Source organism: Paralichthys olivaceus, chromosome 23 (genome assembly GCF_024713975.1).
Source record: "Paralichthys olivaceus isolate ysfri-2021 chromosome 23, ASM2471397v2, whole genome shotgun sequence".
In the NCBI taxonomy this organism is placed as follows: Eukaryota; Metazoa; Chordata; class Actinopteri; order Pleuronectiformes; family Paralichthyidae; genus Paralichthys; species Paralichthys olivaceus.
This window is the reverse complement of record NC_091115.1, coordinates 8,865,222-8,892,103: the sequence shown is the minus strand read 5'-3', so window position 1 is coordinate 8,892,103 and position 26,882 is coordinate 8,865,222. Positions and strand designations below refer to the sequence as shown.

The 26,882-nt window shown below is 41.5% G+C and overlaps 1 protein-coding gene across 6 annotated transcripts in view; it reads left to right on the top strand.

Moving 5' to 3' along the window:
• The window catches only part of grm8a (glutamate receptor, metabotropic 8a), a 340,837-nt gene that overhangs the window by 18,027 nt on the left and 295,928 nt on the right, over nt 1-26,882 (top strand). The window lies entirely within an intron of this gene.

Here is a 26,882-nt window from a genome sequence, read left to right as displayed (position 1 = left end):
CGTTACACTTCCTGACTGAAGTGTTGTGGTGTCTGAAACTGTAATTTGTGTGACATAAATAGACTCTCCGGATCATTTTATCGTCACTGGTAGTTGAAATAAAATGCCCGGACCACAGACTGTGTTTATAGATGGACAACACGTCTCCTCTTTCTCTTACTATCCCTATTTGTGCTCTTCTGAAAGCTATAGACGAAACAGACGAGACAGAGCATTACCAAAGGAAACCATGGGGGGGGCAGTGTAGCCAAAAGTACTAGCAAATCAATCATAGGATCAAGGAAGAAGTTTCAGGACTGGTAGAACTTCATGAGAAACTACAGGACTTTTTTAAAGTTATGTTTATCACAACCTCTTCCTCTGTTGATATGTTTATTGTTGTCAGAAACTCTCGATTCTGCACTGCCCTCTAGTGGGTGTGTTGATTAGCAACAATGCTTAAGTAAAGGACACGTGGAAGTATGTGTGCAGTGACAGTTAAATCGCTTTAAACAGACGTTTCTCTTTTTGGACCTGCAGGCAGATTAATTAGGCATAAGGTGTAAATGAGTGATTAGCTCGAAATGAATTTTGACATGTCACAGTAGAAGGTGTTGATGATAAAATAATTGACGAATGAATTCCATTTAGCTTCTTGAGTATTAGAGTGTAGATATTTTGGACGCAGTCTCACTGAGACACTTGGACTAACTCGTTAATGTCGCACCTTTGCTATGATGAGTCAAAATGTCTGCGGTTAAGAGGCCTCACAGACAAGATGTCCTGAAAACGTTTAATATGTCTTCAGAGATAGCTGTGAATTTTCCCTCGTTGGAATGTGCAGTCAGTAGATTAAGCCAGTAGCTGATGGATAAATGAGTTCTGTCTCTTCAGTTGAGTGACATAGTCCTCTGGGCTATTGTTGATGCTATTAAAACGATGGGTTTAAGCTGCTGTGTGATTTAAAGTGATCACCCAGAAGACAGACAGATGGCAGAGAGGGGTGATACACGGGCCAAGGAACTCAGATAATTTGTCCATGGCCTGTGAACAAAAGGACTGATCCTGAGCAGGGAGACAGAAATTAGTCTGGGTTGAGAAATGGATGTGTTGTGGTGTTATGAACTTTGCAGGAACTTGTACTGTAATTACTAACTCTTTGGATCGGAGGTCATGAATTCTCATTGCTTTATGATGTAAGTGAGCAAGTGCTTCTTTTGGAATATATTGTCATGGGTCTGAAACAAACACCCACCAAGTGCAGAATGCGAGTGGATTTTACGTTTGGTGAGTAAATCTCGGGTCTATCTGCGACATTGGCAGGTAAATGTTTGTACCACAAGAGTAGTGTAATAAATCACTATCCTGAGAGACTCCACCATCTTTTGATTTAAAGAAGCTCTGCTTCAAGCGACTGTCTGTGTTGGGAGTCTCACAGGCACGTGCTCCCTCTCCTCAGCCTAACCAACCATAATCAAACAACAAGCAATACTAATGATAATTATTAACTTTATTTATACAGCACTTGTCAAAATGGCAACAAATCAAATGAAAGGACAAAATGTAATTAAACCAAATTATCCATATAAAATCTTAAAAAGGCCCAACGCTTGCTGGGAGAACACCTTGGAAGACCTGGTTCTGTAAGCTTGGGCGACTTTGTTTGAGTGGGTCGTCCACAAAACAGAATGTTGATGGTTCAATCCCTTAATTGCCCCTATGACAGCACTGTATGAATGGTGTGTGATAGGAAAGGCGAGGTGTTATAGCAGTGCTGAGTGAATGGTCATATAAATACAGTCCCTACACCATTTACCTTTTTCATAGGTGGGTAATAAATAAATATGGAAAGGAATGGCCGCGGTCTGTGAAAGCTAACATGCTAGACTAATGGCTTCTCCCTTTTTCTGTTGGCCGACCATGCACATGTCAAACTTCGGAACCGGGTGGAGAGCAAACTGAAACCACAGCTTTGAATCTATATGTCTGAAGTTCTTCAGTTAAAGTGAATATTTGCTGAAGGAAAGTATGACTGCACCTTAACATCCTTTTCTCTTCTCCTTCCTTTCATAAATTTACTTCTTTTCCTCTTTTGTATCCTCCTCCCTCTCACCCCTCCTTGTTCTCTTTCCTCCCTCGCTCTGCCCCCGCTGCCCTGCAGCCGCCGGTGCTCCTCCTCTGAGGTAAGGCAGCACTAAACGGCCTCGGCGCAGCGTCCCCATGTTTTTTTAATGGCCACGTCCGTCATGCCGGAATCACGGCTTGAATTATGCATAGAGGAGGAGTGAGAGAGAGAAGAGAGAGGGGGAAAGTGGCGAGGGATGAGAGGGAGCGAGAGAGGGTATGAAAGAGAAGGAAGGATGAAGATAAAAGATGACGGGGGGGGGGGGGGATCATTGAGGACATAAAAATTGGGACAGTGAAAAAAAATTAGTGTGTGTGTCTGTGTGTGTGTGTGTGTGTGTGTGTGTGTGTGTGTGTGTGTGTGTGTGTGTGTGTGTGTGTGTGTGTGTGTGTGTGTGTGTGTGAGCGAGAGAGTGTGAGTATTTTGGAATAATCACAGCTCTAGCAGAGGAGAGCTTGACCTCTCCCCTCCACCCCTGTATCTAACCTAAACTCAACACCCTGCATCCCTCCATCTTTCTCTCTTTCTCTCCGGGGTTATCTTTCCTCTCTGTCTCACAATTTCATCACCTCTTCCCCCTCCCTCCGTTGCTCTTTCTCTCTTTTACATCCCTCACTCCAAAAACTAATGCTCTTGAAATGCCTCTCAACCTTCCCTCTCTTTTACTGTTTCACCCTTTTCATCTCTCTCTCCCAAAATTATTGGCTTTTTCTTTGGTGTAGCTGCGGTAATGGAGCGCTGGAGGGAAGGAGGGGTGAAGAGAGAGGGGAGAAAAAGTGAGTGAAACAGGAAGAGAGCGAGTAAAGGGCCGGTGTGGATAAGACTTTAGTCTATTGATTACCCTCCTGCACTCTGCACATCCTCTCCCAAAAACACACACACATCTTTCACTGTAATGGACGTTGGAGGGTGGCCTCCATGAGGGGATCCATCTGTGGTCCAGCTATTAATCTCCTTTATTTTCTTTCCAGCTTATTTAAAGGAGCTGACGGTGTGTATCTGGAAATGAGAATTCATGTGTGTGTTTCAACGCACAGACTTAATCCAGTGAAAGTACGGTTAGGCCTTAATGAATCCGACAGGGGCCATCTTCCTGCCTGCAGAGTGGCAGGAAGTTCAGGTGCAGTACTGCTACATGGTGCGTTTAACTGCTCTGTTCAACTACTTACACACAGTTTATTTTTTTTATGTATACTCATATTAGTTTTATTAATACAATATACTCTTATATGGTAGAGGGCTGTATCAATGGTAGTAAATGTGACTGAAGGAATAAATCACCATGGAATAAAGCTGTCAGTCGTTATCTGCTCTCAGAGTGAGCGAACTCCACTGTGTTGTGTTTAATGAGAAATTTCATTTAACAATTCCTGAAATAAATATGTAAAATCAAGTTTTACAAACAGCTCATGCAGCACAACAATACTCCGAACGGTCATATCTTTACCTCATTATTCCGTCACTGACAATCCATAATTTGTAGAACACTTGAACGGCTGTCAGTAATATTAAATTTGTTTAAACTTGATTTTTGGCAAACAAAGTCAGCCCTAGTATGGACATCCTTTCCTTTCATTTAAAAAGGTGCAGTGACGTTAGACTTCAGTTACATATTCAATGAATGAGTCTGACCTAACAGATGACTGAATGAAAGGCCTGTTGCGATCAGTTACATTTTATACATTCAGTCAGTTTATTGTCTGTGGTGAAGGCCGTGCACGCCCACGCACATGTGCACAGTCAGTCAGCTGATCAGACCTCTGCTCCGGCTGAGGCTCGGCGGACGTGTTGTGGGAGTGCATCTTCTTCACTCGCACGTTTGGATCCATCGTAGCAGGACAATAGAGGCGCGGGGATGACTCACAACGCTAATGACGGCCTTGTCCCAGTGCCTGCATTCACAGGAAGTGCAGCTGTTTGTCAGTCACATCTGCACCTTTTCTGCTGTGAAATGTCAAAACGTGATCTACTATTCACTGTGCTTCGATATTGACAATGAGACTATTTACTTTAGCGTGTCAGATGGAAAACTGAGAAAAGTCATTAATCATTTAACTTTGCCTTCTTTCCCCGTCTGCACTGTGCTTAATGGTGGTTGGCTCTCAGTTCTTTACAGTGCTCATGTGAGATCATTTATGTCCACTTGATGGTATAGTAAATTTCCACTCACTATACATAGCAAGCTAACTATAGTGAATGATTCTAGGCCCCTGCAAACCATTTTAAAACATGGAACTGGGCGTGTTACTAGGGCGCTGGATTTCTGGAACAACTGACTCGGACATTTGCGTTCTGAAATAAAGCCCCTTTGGAAAGTTTCAGGAAAATGTTTGGACATCAGTGCATGTCTGAAAGCAGCTTTATCTTTGCTATTCCCCTCAAATGATGTGCTGTCTGTAGTCCACCCTGCTTTTTTTAGAGTATTACCATGAATATCCGAACCAAGAAGCCTTGGCACAAATGTAAAGTCCATGCTTCATGCTGTGAAGGCCTGTGCCACGCAATCAGAGCAAAAACAAAGCTTCAGAGAGACATCAATCAATGTCAGTCTGTACACACAATCCTGAAAAGAGGTGTAATCAGGCAGAATGAGTGAAAATGCCCGCGTGAATGAGCCATTTAACCTGTCAGAGAATAAGGGGGGGTGAAGGTGACTTGAAACCTTTGTTTTGTCAAAGCACTTTTGTATCACAGATGAAAGAAAAGGTGTTTTACTCAGGAGGAGCAGTGTCAACCTGTAGCGGTGGCACCAGGACTAAAAATAATCCTTGTGGTAGTAGACGCTTCATAGAAACCTGCTTGTGATAGTAATTGTGTTAGCAGGACACCACTTGTACTACTGGTCCCAGACATCCTCGAGGAAGTTGTTCTTTGAAGTCGGCAAAGTTTAGTTTTGGTCGTCGCCGCTGTTTGACAGATGTGAGTCACACACAGCCTGACTCGCGGTTGACTCCCCTCCAGTTTAAGGGGTTACGTGATGAGAGAAACCTTGAGGCTTTGGTATTTTGGTGTATTTTTTGATATTCCAGCACAGCGTCTGTGATAATTAGGATGACATTTAGAAAGCTTTGATGTGTTCCCTCTCGTCTGTCACGTAGCTGCTCCAGAGTAACACAAAGAGACAGAAAGTATTTTCTCTCTATATGGTTTGTACTTTGCCTCACTCTGAAATGTCTTGGTTGTTTTACATGATTGATTATGTAGTTTTTTGACAATGGAAAAACATTTAAGGCTCATAGATATTCCCTTTATAATTCTATAGAGTCTTACTGTCTGCAGAGGAACTTAAGCAGCAATAACAAAAAACAGCTTCTGCTGTTATTTTTTATTAAGGCTTCTAATTTGAATAGATGAGCTTAATATGTTCGAAGCCAAACCAGACAGAGAAGGTAAACAGGCAACCACCCCTAGTGTCAACTACTGATGTGGATAATCTCACCACAGTGACTGCAAATTAAATTACATTTAAAAAACATTATAGTGCCAAGAGAGCACTTAGCTGCTTTAATGTAATTAATTACAATTTGTACAATAAGTTCACACTGGCCTGTGTGTATAGAAGAGGACAGTGGAGGAAAGGACTAGTGGAGAGATGCAACAATAAAGAACTGAGGTTATGGCTGTGCCAAAACGGAAAGTAATTCAAAGCTATAGTCAGTGATGTATAATCCAGTACACTCCTTGTTAAATTCAGTGAATATCTCCTCATTGTCCACTGTCTTTAAAAAAATAAATCCAGTGTTTCAACCAGACTGTTTTATAAAGATGGTCGACATCGGTTTGACTGAAAATGACTGAAATCCTCTCTGAGAAAATGTATTTGACGTGTTTTTAGTTTTGTCCTTGTCCCATCCATTAACATGAACATGTTGCATTTTGTCACCTGTACTGCAGCCAGCCAGCAGATGGCGATCGAGATGCTTTGGCTTCACTTTAGGGGAGCTGTCATATTGTGTCTATATGTTCATATATTCAGTCAGTAGCAAATTGCTTCCTCCCACATATGTGTTTGTGCTCAAGACAAGATAGCTTTTCATAAACATACCAACAGTCACACCCTATAAATAAACAGTTGTCACACCTTTTAATAAGCAGCTTCATTCCCATTCAAAAGCCTCAGCTGATGTGTCAGTGAACTTGGTGTTAACTGAGTTGCCTCTGCTGTATTTCCCCCCGTATGCTGGAACATAACGTACCCTGTGGTTGGCTTCTATTGTCCAGACATCCTGGGAGGCCACTTAAGATCAAGGTGCGTTCTTAGTCTGCCTAGCTACGTCCCCGTAAGGGATGTCACTGTCTGTTCGTCAGTCACTCCACCCCTTTTGGTCTTGACTGAAATATCTCAACAACTATTAGATGATTTGCCATGAAATTTAGAACAGACGTTCACGTTTTTTGCGATCGCCTGTCCGTTCTCTGAAGCTTGAGCCGGGCATGTTTGTGCCGAGGGCTTTGATGCTGCTTGCACATGCTGGAAAGTATAGATGGCTGCCACTGCAATTCCCTTGACTTTCTGTCTTTCCTGTCTCCCGCCAGGATTCTCTGTGGCTTGTATTATTTCTGCAATAAAAAGTGGCTTTAATGCAGCAAGGTTTCATTTTTATTAGAGACTAAGCTCTGATTTTAGTGCCTTGCTCAGTGGGATTTGATTTTAATTTAGGGTTATATGCCTCCTGTTGGCTTCACTCCCATTCATCCTACACTGGATTGTATCGCTTTTTCAGACATTTTGTGGCAATTTCGTTCTATTCTGACATTATGTGACATCATGTGCTTTTATGCTACACTCTAACAGCTGTTCTGAAACTGTGACATTATGACGTCCCCCTGTTGCTCAGTGTAACATGTGACCATTTCTTTGTGTGCTGCTTGGTTTCGGGTTCTCCTTGTGCTCGAATGTGTCCTTTAGTCAGCCTTGACCTTCATAGAGCATCACTGACAGTGATGGTTCTCTCTGCTAAACACCCTCTTTCTCTGAAAGGAAGATCTTTCACAACTGCCCAGGTGTCTGCACAGCTATTTGTTTTGTACTGTTGTTTCTTTAAATGACTTTTGTTGCTCTCAAACCAAAGAAACTACACCTAACCTTTATCTATTAGAATTGTCGTAGCTGTTTCTCCAGCAAACCAAACTCCAAGCTCTTCCTCCAGCTCAGAATTCGTGAACATATCCTTTATTTTTCACTTATATTCAGAAAGTATTTACTTCACTTTTTCACCTTTTATTATTTTGCAGCCATTAACAAAATCATTTCCCATCATGGATACACTCAAACCCCCATGAAAGTGAAAAATCTTTTAGAAATCCTCGCAAATCTATTCTTAAGCTCTGGTTCATCCCATTTTTTTAACCTGTTTTTAAGAAGAAGTATCTTCACCCTGATTGGTCTCCACCTGTGGTAAACTCAATTGATTGGACACAGTTTGACATGTCTGTTTATAAAAATTCTCATAGTTGACAATGCATATTATTAAAAATCAAGCCACGAGACATTTCGGTGTCGAGGCACAGATGCGGCAAAGGCTGCACATTATGTTCAACTTCAGTTCACCCATCTGTTGTTTGGCTTCTGTTCAAACCAGTGTGAAAAGTTTTAACACTAATGATTTATCTCATTAATAGTGTTTTGTTCAACCAATTCTAATGGAGTATACGTCATTTAGTTTAATGGTAATCGACTAATCCTCTACAAACAGTTGACGTAGCTTCTCTTCTGATGGTCTGTCAGTGAACCTAAGCCTGTGTGTCATAATACCTGTTGGCGAGGTGCTTGAGAAAGCCTTCGGGGTGCTTACCACCGCTTAACTCCATAAAAAAGGCAGCTTCACAACAATACATAAAACTCTTGGAGCGTGTTTCACTCGTCGTCTCAGAGGGGATTTAAGCACTAAGACAAGACAAGTCTTTCCCTTCTCTCACTGAGCTCTGTCCAAGTGGAGCTGGACACCTGCCAAGGTTTATGCACAGAAAAATGAGTTTCACCCTTGCACGTACAGGCTCACACGTACAAGCAGGGACAAACACAGTCAGGCAGGGAGACACACATGATACTCATGTACCATGTTGTAGTTTTATAGAGAGATAAAATCTAATGCTACTGCTCCATTAATCCAAACCAAAACATCCTGGTTGTCATTTTACAGAAAACTCAGAAGACTCTAGATATCTAGATTTTTATTTTTTGTTAGTTTGGGTCAAGGGCTCAACAGATGGAGGCACAATTCAGGTGTTATCTGGTTTTTTAGGAGTAAAGAAACTAAAAGTTAGAGTGACTTAATGTTAAATGCGTGGTGTTATAAGAGACATGCACGTCTGTTCTGTGAGAAAATTGCTGCAATATGCTGAACAATAAAGCACATAAAACAAACACAGGTGAATGAAAGGCTTACGATGGTTTAAAGGTAATGCGCTCCAAGACAAAAGGTCAAAAAGTCAAAGCTAATATCTGAACATAAAAGAAAGAGGTGCTCCTGTATTTTATAATTGGCTCACCTGGTGTATTTAAGTATGTTTCAATGTCTCCACTTCGCTGGGCTGCTGTCAGCTGAACACGATTTATATCGAGGTGTAAAATAGATCTATTTATGTAGTAAAGTTTAAACGGAACTCAAATTTTGGGATTGCAAGGTACTGCTCAGTGTCAGCCTATGTCTCATGTTTAAAACTGCTAAAAGGGCAAAGATATAAAATATACAAGTTTGTCTCCAGAAGAGACTCTGAACTAGTCTGTGTCCCATTGGGGCTTGTCAGTTGACTTGCTGAAGGAGAATTCATGCTTCAAAAAGAGGAGGTTTGTTCCTGGCTGGGTGATAAGTCATTTTTTCTGCTACGAAGCTTAAATATATATTATTTTTTGTTATACCACTAACTAAAGTTTCAGTCTTCAGCTGCAGGTTTGCTGAATGTGTGGTGTATAGAGTTAGTTTTTGCTCAATGTTCCAAAAGGTCACAAGTGTTTTAATCATTCCTCAGTTGCAGTAGAGGACTGAACGATGCTTGTTAGTTTTTTTTATTTAACACCTCTCTTGCTACTTCATTGGTCTACTTTGAATTTACCATGCCTCATAAAGGTATAATGAAATGCTTGGTAGTATATCTGTCAAGCAAATCAATTTTCAATCTAAAAGTCATGTTCTGCTACCGTGTTCTCCCACACGATAAATCAAAGACTGAAAACATGACTTGTTGACAACTTCTGCCTTTTTTTGCCTCAGTGCCAGCGATAGCCAGTTGCTGGAAGTTGGGTGGTCAAAGGTCAAAGTCCTGGGGACCTCACAAAACATGTTTTTTGTTTCTTGAACATGATATATAAAGATTTTTGACGGAGGCATACGCCAGCATGGAGTAATTTCCAATTTATAATTTGAATCCAGAGCTGTGGCAAAATAATCCTCAATCTAGAAGTCCCCATCTCTGTCCATGAAGTCCAGGTCTTCCATTTACATGTAAGGAGGAAACAGTTTGACTCTCACTGTCCTGCCAGAGCTGTAAATCTTAATTGTCATGTACCGAACACATGTGCTCCCTCCCATAGTCTGAAGAACCATTATTGCAGCCTGGTAAATGAGGCTGTGTTCAAGCCTCATCTCTGCATATGGATGCGCTATTGTGCTGCTAATGGGCTAAACCCATTATGTCTAAGTGAAGACTTGGTTTTAACAGTTCTCCACCACGTGATTGTTGTTGCTGTGAATAATGTCTGCAAGTTGCACAGAGGAAAATGAAGAGAAATGGTGTCCGGGCTGCTTTTCTGTACACAAAGGTAGACATTTAATAACAAAGCTAATGGAGGCAACATAATGAGCCATCTTGGGAACAGATGCAGATCTGCCCATCCACCGTAAAAGTGGTTTATGATAATATATGATGCCAATTTCTACCCTTGGAAAGCACAATTGCTCAAAGGACGTAATGGTTTCACTACAACATTCAAGTGCTTTTTAAATATTAGGGACTGGCCACATGGAACACATTTGATTTTAAAGTTTAGGAAGCTAGACAAGCGCACACAAAGCTTTTCTATATCAGAGGGTTCAATTCAGCCCCGCCTCTTCTCATTGTGTGTGTGTATTGGGACTGAAGGTGTTTTGTGCGAGCATCTGATATTGAACAATGTACTTTACGAGAGTGAGGATGTTTTGAATAGCTTTTGACTCTTCGGGGGGAAATAGAGGTGTGTGCTTCCATATATCTGTGTGTGTGTGTGTGTGTGTGTGTGTGTGCGTGTGCGTGTGCGCGCGCCAGAGATAGGGAACAGGATCGGATGTTTCTCAGTTGGAGGTGCCATTATGGAAATGGGAATTAGATTTACTCTGCTGCATTGCGCACACACATGCACACACACCCACATGGACAGACTCATAGGCATTTCACAGTCCCACACTACCAAACTCATGTGATGCAGCAATGGGTAGTGTATGTATGTCTGTTCTGCACCTACACACACCATGCAGTGCAGTGTGACTAAAGCAGGATGACTGTTCATTAGGTCTCCTTTTCTCTTCACTGCAAAATAAACACAAAGATTTTTTTTTATTTATTTATTTTTTTTACAATGCTCTGCCTTTTCTCCTTTAATCTCTCTCTCTCTCTCTCTCTCTGTGTGTGTGTGTGTGTGTGTGTGTGTGTGTTGGATATTTCTCACCTGTTCTCAATGTTTCTCTGTGGAGTGCTGTTAGGTCTGTTTGACTAAGTGAGTGATGCCTTGCAATATTGAGAAACATATGACGTGTGTGTCTGTGGTCTAGCCAAGGGGCCTGAGGGGCACTGATTCATTTAGCAGGTTATTGATGATAACAGACTACCCTAAGGTATGACATACACACACACACACACACACACACACTGTAAAATGCTCATACATAAACAAACACCAGGATGAAATATTGACTGAAAGAACACACACCAGCACAGGGAACAACACAACATACATGCGCACAACGTTGCCCGGCAGTTCACTGTTTGTGCGCGTGTTCCTTTGAGAGCGACTCGGAGAACAACGGACAGAAAAGGAGAGAGAGGAGGATGTGTCAAGTTTTGAGGCCTTGTCAGGTTTCTGCTGCCATAGCAGGTTTCTGGCAGCCAGAGACATCGGGGGGTTGTGTGTGCATGTGAATGTGTGGTGGAGCAGCAGCAGCAGGTGGAGCGAGTCGCCATAACCAACACATTTCATAGCACTTACAATTTCACACCAGCTGTCACCTCAGCCTCACCTCTGTCTGGACAGTTACATATTTTTTTAAAAAGACAAACAAGTAAAATCTCACAGTTGAGGTTCAAGGTCAGTTCAGTTTAAACCCATTCCTATACCTTCAATTTAAACTCTGAATTAAGTTGCTAGTTTTGCTTGTTATTATGCTACATATCCAGTGCTAACCTGCACGGTTCATATACATTCACACAAGCGGACGTCTCTCTGAAATGAATGCATAAAGCTGCTCACTAAACTGCTGCCATGGATCTTGAGTATATGTTATACATTTCTGAATTTATTGATTCATAGCTCAAATTATTTAAAATATTTGAATCATAGCTCAAATTATTTAAAATAAAGCTTTGAAAACCAAAAGTTTGAATGTCAAAGAATTAATTACTTGATGTGTCCCTAAAAGTGAAGGCAAAATGTCTGGATCACCACCTAGTTGCTGGCTGCAGTATTCATAGTATAAACCCTTTCCAAATTAATAAGTCAAATTATACATGAAATACATTTCTCTCAAAGATGGTTTCATCCATTTGAGATAGTTCTCATCACATTGACTCTCGACTCATGCGCTGCCCTCTCGTAAATGTTTTCCTTGACAACCATACCAACGTAAAGACACACTCTACTGTGTTTTGCTGTCATTTATGGTCATGCTCTGTCCTTTGCATGAAAGGAGGAGAAACAGGTTGACAACTCGTTACATTAAGTGCAGTAACAACTTTCCGACAAGTGTTATAAATCCCTTTTAGATGCACAGACGTCGACATCGGGATATCAGTGCTTTTTAAACACACACAATCTGGCGACAGTGGGGGGAGTTCTAGCTGCTCAGCTGCTGATGGCAGGGAAACAAAAAACTTCTGGTCACAGCACTTCAGCTCTCCTGCTGTTCCACCCCCACCCCCCCACCACAGAAGCCGAAGGGAAACACTGCCAAGTTTGTCTAAAATAAACTTAAAGTGAATAAATACACAAATAGTTCATCGTTAACATGATTTCTGCTGTTTTTTCACATTGAAGTAGTTTCTTAGTAGTTACACATATTAGTGGTACACTTGGTTTTTGTTATGCTTGTTTTCACCAGACATGTGCACCCCCCATTACTGTCATAACTTTAATTAATTCTGTGGCCGTTTCTTCATCAGGTCGCAAGGTTTGAAGGATTATTCATATTTATTAATATTCTCATTTGTCTGTGAGAGAGATTAAAGATATGTAAGAAGTGCAGGAATTTTTAATGGTTGCGTTTTGCTAAATTAACCTAGTTGACCGCCACAGTCTGTCTCTCTCCATCTCTCTCCAACACATTTCATTTTTTTACGTCACTCAGTCATTTCGTCTCTACACTTCCCATACTCCTCTCCGCTCGCTGTCATGTGTAGGGATGTTACGGCAATTAAATACCTAGTGTGGGTTAAAAAATGGATGCTGTTTTCTATTCCATCCACTCATTCCTGTCTGGCAGTAATTATTACAGTCTAATTGGGCCTATGGAGGACCAGAGAAAGAGCAAGAGAGGGAGAGAGACTAACGTTTGTGCTTATGTATGTAGGAGATGTTGTGCATGACTGGAGCTGCACACAAAGCAAAACCTCCCTCATGACCATAGAGAGGGTTCATTTCAAATACAAAAAAAGATCTTATATGAACATATGCACACTGAGAATGAGATTCACTGAGCAAACAAAGAAAGTTAGTGAATAAGAAGCTCGCACTAATTATCTGATATATTTGATGAGTTCAAGGTCTTCTGTTCATTGAGATATAGTAGACTTGCAGACAATAAGACAATTCAGGACATGGATGAATCGCAGACATTCAAAGTTTCTTTTGTGTTTTTACAAATTAGTCCCTGACTTCAGGGAGGTCATTAATTGGCTCCGATTGTAACAGCGGGTTTCTATAACCCATTCCTGGCCTCTGGCATTATTCAAACGTTCTCTGCCTGCTGAGTATTTATAGATTGGTGAATGGATGGATGGATAGTCTGATGGAAGGAAAATGGCAGATATGGAAAGGGAGGATTGACTACACATCCTTTTTAATTATTCATCAGTAATTCCCAAGTACAGTTAACCTCATGAAAAGGCAAAGAGGCATGCCATATTTTTTTCCAGGCTTTCTCATGCTACTCTTGTCTTGCTTGTTCGTTCCCTCTACAGTGTGCAGACGTGTTTCACATTTGTTCTCAAGAGGGAAACAAGGTTAACTTTGAACTCATAACTGATTTTGACATGCATAGAACAACACAAAATATTGGAAGTGCAATAAAGCGCAATAAAGAAAAAAACATGGGGGGGTTGTTTGCTAAGGGAAGAGCTTAGTCGCAAAGTGTTGGCATGCACAAACAAAAACACACACCTACACACACTCACATTTAAACACTCTCAGACGGTATATGTTGCCCATAGGCTGCCATAAAGCAGAGGGCTGGTAGCAAAGCCCACCGTCTGTGACACTAGTCTGGAGAGAAGGTCACTCTCTGCAGACACGCACACATGCACGCACACATATACACGCGCACACACACCACATTGATATGTGAGAAGGTCTGTCTGTGCCTACGGCTTTTAATTCTCTCCTCCTGTCATGCCTGACTGGCACCACCAAGGCCAACACACAAACAGAAAGTCAGACACACACACACGCAGACCCAGAAACACTAGTATTGAAGACACACACACACACACACACACACACACACACACTGCTCAAACACTGCTCAAACAACCTTACTTCTGTCACTCAGCAATAAAGTGGGTGATGGTTATATAGTCCACTTGAAAAACCGGTTGTGCATATACATCATACAGGCATTTAAATATGTCCACACACACACAGAGAGCTGCCATTTTGTACACCAATGTCAAAACCTTGTAGAGATTTGAACACACACATGCCCGCCTCACTAACTTCTCATTCCGTGTGGCATTGAGCCTTCAACCTTCAGGCAATTGAGACTTATCAGCTCTCAGTGTGTTCATTCCGTCTCTATTGTCGCTCCAGACTGGAACCCAAGCTTCAGAGGGGTAAGTAGATTGAGTGATAAACTTTAAACCTCTGTCTCTGTGAGAAACCATCTCAGTCCGATATGAATCTTGATGAGATAACAGGAAGGAGGAGGAAAGGGAGCAGAGGAGATTGCGATCAAAAGGTTAAAGGAGTGGGAAGTAAGTCAGTCAATGCACATTTAACACAAAAAGACATTGACTAAACTATTCCAAAAAGATATTTTCTTTCCTGAGGAAGGAATTTTGATAACTTTCTTATATATAAAGTATAAAATGAAATCTTGACTCTCCAATCTTGAAAACGTAATAATGCCCCTGCACCGGTGACATGTTTTGATGTCGTCTTTCAATCAATATGTCCTTTTCTTTTGAACGTGATGCCTCAGTAAAACTTTGAGGGGATTTCTTCAAACGCCAAAGACGTTCACTTGGACGATGAAGTGATTGGATTTTGGGCAGTCCAAGGTCATTGTCCCTGTGACATATCAAGAACGCCTGGAGGGAATTTAATTACTGCTTGAAACTGAGGTGATAGTTCAGATCTTCTGCTGCTGTGGTTCACAGTTTCAGGATTGGCAGCTTCTTTGCAGCACAGCCTGTGTCTGCAGCTTTGTGCATCGTGTCAGAATCAATCTTACTGGCCTTGTCTTTTGTTTCTCTAATTTTCTCTAATAGACGTGGATGTAAACCGAGTCTTCTGACTGGTTGGTGCAGGCATACATCTGTGATTTGGTCATTCCAGTCTTTTCAAGTCTTATCTTGCCTTCCCCTCTCTCTGCGCTCACACAACAGATGATATGCGCTGGTTGTCCTCTGAGCTGAGGTTGTTTATCTAATTCTGTTAGGCCGTGAACACCAACATCACCCACTGGATATGAGCCTTGAAATTCATTTGGAAGAACAATAAATACTTATTATTTTTCTTCTTCTTTATTTTTTTCTACTTACTGGAACGACAAGACATGTGGAGTTACAAGTGGCATTTGGGTGTAGCAGACAGGGCCTTCACGACTACTACAACTACTATTATTACTATATCCACACTACTATTACTAGGTGACACTTTGTCTATTCCCCTTGTAAACATTGTCGACATGCATCTATTCCTGTTTCTCGTGGCTTACTCATCCTAGGTGTAGTGCCTTCTGAGACAATGATGAATGATTTAAAAAAAAAAATGAATATGCAGGTAAGAAAGAGGGTTGCAAGTAGAAGGCATTCGTAGCGGAACAGCACCACTGGATAGTATATGTGTAGACGCAGAAGGTGAGGGTGCTTGTGAGAATTTGTGTATCTGCATTGCACATTCTGCAGAGGAGACTTGAGACTCGAGAGCTGCTTAAACCTAATCTACACTTTCTATGCAGCCACACACGACAGAGCCTGGAGTACACTTTGGGGTTGGTTTCTATGTCATGCTGACAAAGCTAAGGAGAAATATGGATGTGCACATACGTCGAGCACAGACACACCTCCACTCATGGAAGGCCACAGCAGTCCTGCCAGCTAACATGTGGGCAGTGTCTCTGTGGGGCTCCTGTGTTGATTGGCTCTCAGAAACAACACATCACAGCTGCTTTGGTTTGCAGGAAGAAAAGTGGAGAGGACACTAACTAGATAGTGTGAGTGAGTGATGCAGAGTTGTATATGAAATGCTAGAATAAAAGGGTTGTTCTCCCTGTAAATAGCTGTGGTGGAGAGTAAGAAATAGACATGGAGGAGAGTGTGTGTGAGCGTCAATTATGCATGGCTGAAATTTTGGGTGAGAGGTGAGAGCAATGCGAGGGAGTGTTTCCACAAATCAGTTTTTATAGTGCACATTTCCAAAGGCTTTTACTCGCCCACAAAGATAAATCTAGCAAACAAGATGAAATTGTTCTAATGCGATAAACTGTACCCCTTTGAAACTCAACCGCCAAATCTGTTGTCGACAGATAAGCATATTGTTTTGAAGTCTGTGTATCAAGTTAAAACAGATACCAGCGTCATCCATCTTGCCACGTTTTTTTATCATGCAAATACTTAAGCATACATTATCTTATCACAAGGAACCAGTCACTAATATATTACAAAAATGTACATCTCGTTGTTCAAGTGAGCCAATGGGACACGATTACAAACTTTCAACAACTGAGGAACGTTTTGAGGAGAGATTGTCTCTGCCCTGTCATCTGGAGGCATTGAGTTAAACCTGTGATCATAGAGATGAAGTTATTTATATACGTTATCTGCTGCCATGGAGATGATGTTCTATATTAATATTAATGTGCTCTGTCCTAAAGTTGGCGACAGTTACTCATTATTCCATCGCTGTTACTCTCACACTTCAAATATGCTAGATATTGATATTTATGATTTGAAATGAGACTTCAAACCAGTCTGCAAAATTAAAATGATGTCTGTAAAGCCTTGACACTGCAGGAGCATTCGGGCAGATAATCCGCCTCGAATCAGGAACGCCCCTATGATTGTCGGCTTTTCTTCGATTACCATGACCCATGACGTATAAAACAACTCTAATATTAATCGATGCAACTTGTTCTTACCCTATTCAATCCCGCAGTCGCAGGAATACCAAACATTAGCAGGTCAACACAATGCATTCGCTCCCAGGCTGTATAAATTTATCAACACCTTAAAACGTGACCTTTTTAAAATGTCACACAGAAAGGCATAATGGATTTTATATATCGTTGGAGCAGGAGTTTACAGGCCCTAATATCACTGGAACACATTGTGGCGCATTATCATTGTAACAGTGGGAGACCAAACGGTTTAAAGCCTGCAAGGCCACGCTTTCCTTTCACTTTGCTTTAAGGAAGCGTAATCACAGTTTGATGTAGATATCAGACAGTGGTTCGACAGGGTCTCTGTGGCTTTGTGTATCTAAGTTTGCATTCACAGGCTTGTTCTTTATGTCTGGGCACAAACACGAGCATTAGAGGGCCAGAGATGCTGCACTGTGAAGATTACACACTGCAGTTTAGGAAAGGATCACTGTCGAGTTCATTGTGGCAAGTGGAAGAAAGCAGACAATTATTTCTCCTCATTGCCAGTGTGTGAAGTGTGTGTCTGTGGACGTGTGTGTGCACATACAGTTTGTGCACACACCACTGCTGGGTTTCAAGTGAAGCTGTTCATTTTGCAGGGTTCACATGGTTTGACCTCTACGCTGCTAATCACCTACAGAGAGGAAGAGCCAGAAAATGAGATGGTGGAGAAGGAGGGAGGAGGAAGATTTAAAGATAGAGGAGGATATGATTAAAGGACGAGAGGACTTGAAGGTGCACCTTAAAGGTGGACGGGGAGCAGAAAGAGCAGACGGAGAAAGTGCAGGTGAAGAAGAGATGAATTTGGGTGAGAAGCACCCAAGGCGAGGACGAAGGGACGAGGAAGCACACCAAACTGATGGACACGAGATGGAGAGAGCGATAGATGGAGGGAGAGAGCAATTAAAGATGGTAGAGAAAAGAAGTGGTGAGGGAGGGAAATTGTGAAAGAGATGCAGAGGATTAAACCTTAGCTGTCAAGATCTCATCAGAGGAAAGTACAGCCTCAGGGCATCACCACCTCCTACTAGTAACACTGGATTAATCACTAGTTCTCACACACACACGTGCACGCACACACATACATCCTTACACACGTGCACACATGTACAAGTCTATGGGAAGTGGAAAGGTTTGTCTACCAGCACATTAAATGGGATCTGTGGGCTCATTCGATGGATGTAGCACATTTGTGTGTGCTCTCATGTGTGTGCGTGTCTGTGTGTATGTGTATGTGACTGTGTGTATGTGTCTGTGTGTATGTGTATGTGTGTATGTGTCTGTGTGTGTTTGTCTGTGTGCGTGTGTTGTACTAATTGACTGATAGACAGGCCTGGCCTTGTTTCTTGAAGGCTGGAGATTCAGCTCTGCTCTCTTTCCACAGTCTTGCCTGGAGCTGGGTATAAAAAAAACAGTTTTCTGGTCCCAAGCAAAATGAGTTTGTTGCATCAAGTATTGGAAAGAAATCTTCTCGGATTGATAATCGTGTTGACGTACTCTTTAATCAATCCTAATTTAAATCAACATTATTCCAGGAGCCTCTACAGTTCTTGTTGAGGTTGTGTGTAGACCAGAGCCTGACTGATGGATGTCTTGGGGAAGATGCTGATATTAAGGAGTAAAGAGATACTGGCCATGGCACACACACACCTGCACAAGTCCCAGGGAAGTGGACAGATTATATATTGATGATGTTAGGTGGTTATATACACATATATATATATATATTAAAAAAGATTTGGTAATGATTCCTTAGATATTGTTATCCAAAGACAAAGAAATGTAACCGAGGCTTGATATTTTACAGTAAAACCACAAATGTTATTATAGATTACTATAAATAAAAAGAAAACATAAATACAGCCAAATATATATTTTCTCAACATGAAATACAGACACGAATGTAAATCATCAAACACACATTGGTATTGATACGTCTGTAAAAGGATAATATCGACATGACTTTGACAATTTGAGATATTGATCTTCATACATATTGAACATTTGTATGCATCTTAAATAAAGTACCACTTTGATATTAGTACAAAAACTGGCAATGTCATTGCACAATAATACAATTAAATTATACTTATCTTACCTGTCAAGGTTTTAAGTGTGCATGTGTGTGTGTTTGAGAGTGAGAAAGACTTTATACTTTGGATGTTGAATTTCTTTCTTTCCTCCTGTCACTGGTTGTGGCAGTGTGCCTGCACAGGAGGCAAACTACAGCCCAAAACAGCCTGGTACACATCAGCGCATACAAATGTGTGTGTACCTGCTGCAGCTCGCTATTGTTTGTTCCCTGACACGCCACGCTACTTGGCGCCGATAAAGATTTATCTAACACGGCGTGAACACAGAGGAGGGTAAAGAGAGGCGGTCAGGCAGGAAGGGAAATGAATACGCTGTCCCAAAAGCGACAGAATAAATTGTGGTATTGCAGAGCAGACGTATCACTCGGCCCTGGTTTGTGGAGGCCAAAGTTTTTACTTTCCTCACAATGCCGTCCTTTGGTTTGAAGAGTCGAGCCAAAATTAATTTCTGCCTCGGGCGTTTTTGCAGCTTTGTCCTTCTTGATGTCTTCTTCAGTGTCTTTCCTCTTCTGTGTCTTATTCACTTCTGCACATTATTTCCACTCAAATGTCCTCTCGACTTATTTAACATCTCTTTCATCTTTGCTCTCTATACCACTCTATCTCTTCTCAATCTCTCTTTTTGTGATTAACTCAACAAAGACTTTATAGTTTTAAATAATGTCTCCTGTCTTTGATTTTCTTCACATTTATTCCGCTCTAATTGTCTTGACTACACCCCTATTTATATATTTATATAGTATAGAAGTATATAGTGCTGTATATCGTCCTTGAGTGCATGAGAGCTTTCATGCATGTGTGTGTGATAGACTGTATATAAAGATGGACCATGCCTCTCAACTTGCCCCCATTGTACAAAAATGAAGCTAAAATATTCCAGATTTGAGTTGCGCCATGTTGCACTTAATGAGTCTACGCACTGGTAATTGTAGCTTGGAGCTGCGGTTGCAAAATCCCCCCCGATACATGTGCTAGATCAGTCTTAGCTTTCAATTATGGTTTGTCACCCCATTTTTATATAATATTATCTAATTAAGACCAAACGAACTGAAAACCATGCGCTTGTACTATGGTGCATAAAGTTTTAACCATCCAGGCAGACAGTCAGACATCCATTCAAAGTTCTTTCTCTTACGTGAGAGTACATGAGAACGTATTTTTCACTCTGAATCTGTTGTGTGTGAGAGTGACCTTCATGAGCGTGCACGTGCACCCCTGTTGCCACCGTAGATTAAATTAATTCTGTGGGTAAACGCTGCCTTCTTTTGGGGAAAAATTATTTTTTGTTTTGTCCGTGTTCCATCCACTAACATGGAAGAATAGGGATTTATGACCACCAGGGGCTGATCAAGATAAATTGGCTTCACTTTTTAGGAGCCGTCATGTCATCCGTCTTGCTTTTGTGTGTTTTTGAAGGATATGACAGATTAAATCTGTGTTTTGAATCTGTCATCCGTCAGCCTGTGGTTTTTGCCTGAGAGTAAAGTGACTTGTTTGACTAATGTAGTAAACTCTTCCTGTCGACCAGTGGCTTGTGTGTACGCAACGTATTCTCCTCCTCGTTCTGTTTGTGTGCATCTAAGACACAATCTGTTTTGCATCTCTCCAGTTGTCAATTATTCAATAAATGAATCTTTATTATTATTTATTATTTCCTTTCCATTCTTGTTTCCTCACAGCGGCTTTGCAGAGTATATTCATCCATCTGTTGTGGCTAATCTTATTTAGCCGTCCTGTCTGATACCTTCCCTGTTTCACTACTTTCCTGCCTGAACATAAGTTTAAGTTTTTGTCACAGCCCTGAGACATATCCGCTGGGTCTGCTTTATGCGCTCATGTCCCAACTGTATTTGTCTCAGTCGTAAACTGGTAGCGTCCTAAAAACGAGATTGAAATTGGCGTGGCCTCACAGGAAACAAGATGGTTTTGTGTTTTGATTCTAAAGCCTTGCAGTGGGATTCAGTCAGTGACAAAGGATCTAAAAACAGACACATGGTTATTTATTTCTTTATTATAAACTAAACTGCACATAATTGTCTGTATTATATAGTGGAGAGAAAATACTGTACCTGTATATATTGGCCTGATTTATCATGGCCCTGCACACCACACTGACTCTGAGCTATTAAAGAACAATCGCCCAGATTAGGAAATAAACTCTGATAACTATGGCCCCACTGTTTTATTGCTTTTTCAAGTTGATGGATTGTTTATCAGAATAATAATTTTACCAGGGAGTGAGGAAGAGCAGAGCTACTTTGCTGAAGTTCACCACACACATATTATCATAACAAATTAAGTTATTATGGTCTTGTGCCTTCCTGTCTGATCTGTTTTGGTGATGCATCTTTTTCTGTTGGCTACTAAGACCTTTTTTTTATCCAGCAGGTTTAATCCATATTCTTTATTTGCACACACGAAATCCTCTAACACCTGGATTTACCAAAATAGGCTGAGGTAAATAGATAACTGATCTGAGTTGCGGGACTGGTCTCTGCTTCCTCCTCTTTTCAATACAAGACAGCACTAATGCAGCTCAGTCTTTCGTCAATAAACCTCGTCAATGCCTTGTCTCTTGTCAGGTCCCTGCATAATCAGAATGAACTTCCTATCAGTCTAGTGATGGTTTCAGTCTCAACAGAAGCTTTAGCAAACCATCTCTGCGTTACGTTTCTTTGCTTCTTTTAGGGCGATTCCACACCTACCTCGTTTTGACTTTTCAGTTTAGTCCAAACCAAAATAACAGATGTGCTGAATCCACAGACCAAGATTAAGTCCAACCAAAAGAGGTGGTCTTGGTCCAGATCAAACTGAAACACGGTCCGGATCGTTGGATACTTTGAACATCCGGATCAATTGCAGGAAGTTGAGACAGCATGAAACAGTAGAAGAGCCCAGGCTGACAGGATTGCTTGCAGTCCTCGCCTCTGTCGATATAACGTTTGAACTACGAGGAATATTCATTTTGTCCATTCAACCAGAAAGAGTTCTGCCCGCTAAATTGACAACATGCCAACATTAGATGCAAGCTCATCTACAAACCAATCAATGTCAAGTATAGGTAGATGCAGCTCACATAGGTGATAACAACAGGACGTTTATATGTCATACAATTATATATTATTTAATGTTATAGGTTTTAATTTTTAGGGTACGTCTGCACTGTATATTGCTCTGGGCTTTAGGGTCTGTTGCCCATTTTACAGTGTAAAACCAGCATTCCCCCCTTTTCTACTGTCAAGAAAATCCATTGGTTCACATAAACTTATCCCAAATATGATTTTTTTGTGGTTTTATATTTGTCTCATATTAGAAGAAAATGTCCTTCCAGGCGTGTGTGGTATTTCTGCAAGTTTTCCAGACAGTTTTTAATATAAAGCTTTTTTCACATTATGCAAATTAAAACATACCTGGAAGGAAACTCCAGATAGCACATTTATGGCACAAGACCATAAACGTGTGTGCAGAATGTACTTTAGCAGTATGGTGGTCTAATCTGTCAGTGTATTTCACTGCAGTTTCTGTGTGCACAGCAAATAAAGGTAAAAGATGGACAGCTTTACTGATGTGCTGCACAGCTGCTTATACCTGTGTTGCTCTAAATGTGAAATATCGCCTGTGTGCGTGTGCGCGCGTGCATTAGTGCGAGGCTGTGAGGCCGCTCAATTAGCTTGGATCTACATCAGATATTAGACAGAAGTTCTGCCCTGAGAGCATCTATCAGGTAACATAGACCATCAACCACACACACACACACACACACACACAGTCTTGCAGCAGACCTACTTGGGACTTGGCTAATTGAACAGAGCTCATTGATTGGCTGGTTATCTGAGATGGGAAGTGCTTGGAAATCTATAGCTACTGGCCGCAGGGAGATGGTGAAGGTGTGTGTGTGTGTGTGTGTGGCAGGTACACAAATTTATGAGATTTTTAGATATAGACAGTGTTTGTGTTAATTTCTACAGATTTATTTCATGGTTTCAAAGGATCCTGCTGTGTGTGTAACTTGTAACAGTAGCACAACCAGCAGACACTGTAGAGCTGGGGTGGGGAACCTTTTCTGTCGAGGGCCATTTTAATTTCACAACATCCTTCGAGGGCCATACTAACTTATTGTTTATTATCAACACATAAATCACACCAGGGCTCCAGACTAACTTTGTAAATTGGTTGCGCTGGTGCACCTAACTTTTTCACTCCACAATAATACACCTAGTAAACCTTCTTGACAGGTTCAGGGTTTAGGCTTTGCTTGCTAGTGTCCTCCATTTATGTAAAAAAACAACAAAACAAGAGTCAAACTGACGATGAGCGCCCTCTTCTGGATGATGGGACGAGCTATTTCCACGGGCCTCACATGCTCTCTGACTGTATATATTTTTAATTTGAAGAGGTCATGAATGTTTGAATTTAGCTCTAATGAGCTGTCAGCAGCTGGCATCTGATGACCATATGGTGAAAAGCAAATGTCTCCTCTCTTAAAAAATTACTTAGGGTAAACCCCTGCCCAGTTTCACCCCTGCAGGGGTCTGCGAATGACTGCGCCTCCTGCTGTGACTATATGGAACTGTATTGATGTGATGCAAAACAGTTGAACATTATTCCTGACAGAGAAACACTAGAGACCTAATGAGACAGCTGCAGTTGGTACGGACTCTTTCCTCCTACCCTCAATGCAGTGTGACACCATCGTATTATAGCTTTCAGATAATCGACAGTTACATTTGTGCTCCCAGAGGGGGGTGAAATTTAGCCTGTTGTCCTGGGAGTCTCGATGGGATTCATAGTCTTGTCATTTTGTGGAAACCCGCCAGAATTTTGAAAGCAGTTTCTTTTCCGCTGCAGTTTCGGAACAATTACGTTTGTTCTCAGTGTCTCTGAAATAGCTTGTTAGCGCTGGTGTGTTTTTTTTTTGTGGTGTGAAACCAGCGGGTACAGAATTTCCACCCCGCTTCCACGCTCTGTCTTCAGCATTGGACGAATCCGTCCACGTTGCCTTTTTCGGTGTGAAGACGTAACGTATAAGCTGTTGGAGGGAACTTCCTGCTTAGTGACAACATTAAAACATTCACAGCAGAACACGCACACACACACGTACCTATCCCCAGGAGCTCAGAGAGATAGATAAAAGAGTGTGTGTACGTGCACGTGAGTGAGTGGGTGGTGATCTCAGCTGATGGGAACAAGGGATGGGAGCAATGAATAGAGGGGGTGATGAGAAGCTTCTCTCTGCAGATTAGGACAGATTGTTTTCCCAATAAAAAAAGAACATTGTCTTCTTTCTCTCCCCGGGAGAAGGAGACAGACTTTGAGGGTCAGTCGTGTGTGTGTGTGTGTGTGTGTGTGTGTGTGTGTGTGTGTGTGTGTGTGTGTGTGTGTGTGAGTGTGAGTGAGTGAGTGAGTGAGTGAGAGAGAAACATCCTGCATTTGCATATTCAAAAGCAGGAAAGAAAAGGGATTTGTTTTCCCTCACACGCATTTTAACAAGATGATAAAACTTTATTAGAGTGTCAGCTCAACAAACAAGACACACAACCACACACATGGTATTATAGCAATCCATATGTTTATTCATAGATCGATGATCTGTATCTTCTAACAAAGACATGGATCCTGGTTATCTCCGTCACAGAGCCCTTTACGTGCAGATGATGGCAAGTGTGTGTACATGTGTGTGAAGATGTGTGTGCCCTTGGGTCCCCAGGTTTAGCATGCAGGATGTGTTACTCAGCCGTTAATCCATGCCAGGCCCCCTGTACATTTTGATTACACACACACACACACACACACACACACACACACACACACACACACACACACACACACGTGTGCAGTGGTCTCTGTTGACATGATTACTCTCTCCTCTCCATTCCTTTCCTGTGAGCTGGGGGTCGTGACACATGAGCTCCCCCTCCTAACAGAGCTTTAATCGATGCAAAGGTGTGTGTGTGTGTGTGTGCTAGAGATGGTGATACATACAATGAACAAATAACAGTTGATGCAGTCTGTTCATGCTCATGTAATTGCACAAGATGGAAACAGTTATAACAGTTTAGATTACAGCCTCTTATTACTCGCGGGGTGGAGGGAGACAGTCGTGGTTTGGCCGCAGGTGCACCGGGCACACACACACACACACACACACACACACACACACACACACACACACACACACACACACACACACACACACACACACACACACACAGACAGACAGACAGACAATGTGGAAGTATCCATTATCTGCTTTATCTGTGAAGTCACATCAGCTCCTCTTTTTCTTGCGTTCAAATCCATCAGCTCTGCAGCACTTTCCCCAGCGTGACATACTGACGGGTCGGTAATAGAGCACAGGATCTGAAGGAGCTTCTTCTTAGAGGAAAGAAATGTTCTCATACGGGCCCTAGAGCTACAACGACAAACATACAGCAGGGCAAATATTATGGGAAGGGCCGATTATATCTATTTTGTTCACATTCACATTTTGTGCACATTATATGAGACAATCACTGTTGCAGGTGCTGAAAACAAAGCACATTTTAAGATTTGAGAGCGTACACGGACAGATTCAGAAAGTCTAATTTGTTTTAAGAGACGAGGAAGGACAGAATTGAGAGTAAGAGATGTTTTGAGGACACGAGAGGAACTGCATCTCCAGATTATAGCGAGCAGCAGGGTTTCCTTTACCTTCAAAGTTCAAAGCTCTCCTTGTGTCAGTTTGATCGTGCAAATTAAAATGGGGTAAACAGCAGCACCTTCTGGCACTGTGAGTGTGCGTGTGTGTTTATGGTGTGTGTACTGTACACACATAGTTTCAGGAAGGATTCATGGGGGGGCTTTTGTATTCGACTTTTGCATTAGAGGTTGTGAGGTGTGACTGTCAACTGAGGGTATGTTTGTCTGTATGTACACCACAGACTGTATATAAAGACTTTCGCCAAAATATCCTGATCGTGAGAGGAAAGATCCCTCAATCACTCATTGGCTCCAAAGTACCATAAACGTACAATACAACCTGTGTCTGAGATATTTCACTTCCATTTTTGTTCAACAGGAGGAAGTGGAGACACATCATCCATCTTTATTTACAGCCTATGTTTCAGACAATGTAAACACTGTAACCTCATGGTCTTTCTGGTGCAGGACGTCTTGTGGTTGCAATGTACTCTGGTCTGCGGAGGGGATCTCCTGTCTGTTATATTTATCTCTGAAATGTGAAGCGTTGACTCACACTGTGGTTAAAACACTGGTTAATGGTGGATTCCTCTTTATTTTGGAGAATCGGTTAATATTGAGGTTTGTGCTTTAACATCCTGTGGAATCATTCCCCAGCTGGGAAACCTTCCAGGGATCAACTGTTTTGTCTAAACACTGAAATGCTCAGAGCTGCAAACTTACAACAGGGGACAAGACCTCAATTCAGCAAACATTAGCGTTATTGCTTGCTAAAGCTGTTAGGTGAAATGAAGGTGAAGCACTTTTTGGGGGTTTCCCAGTGTTTGAGGATACAGTGCTCACTTTCTCACATTCATATTTTATCACCCTCCATCAAATATGAATGTGGTTTTGAGACTTTGCTTCATGCCCACAAACAGGCCCACTGCCATTTTAGTACCAAATCAGTGTCAACCTTTCAAACATGCGCTCCCAGCTCCTGCCCTCACTGTAAATTATTGAAATAAGATTTAAACATTTTCTGAAATGCCACCTTTGAGTTAGTGTTCACACTTTTTAAACCTTGTTTGGAGACGTGTGTTTATTTCAGAAAATCATTAATTTAATTTATTTTAGATGTAGGTGTGGGACGGATCACAAAACTCACGGTTTGGATTGATTGTGTTTTTTTTTAACATGGATCAAGGGAGACAAGTATAACTTTGTTTTCAATTTATTGAATAAAAGATAAAGCAATTAAAA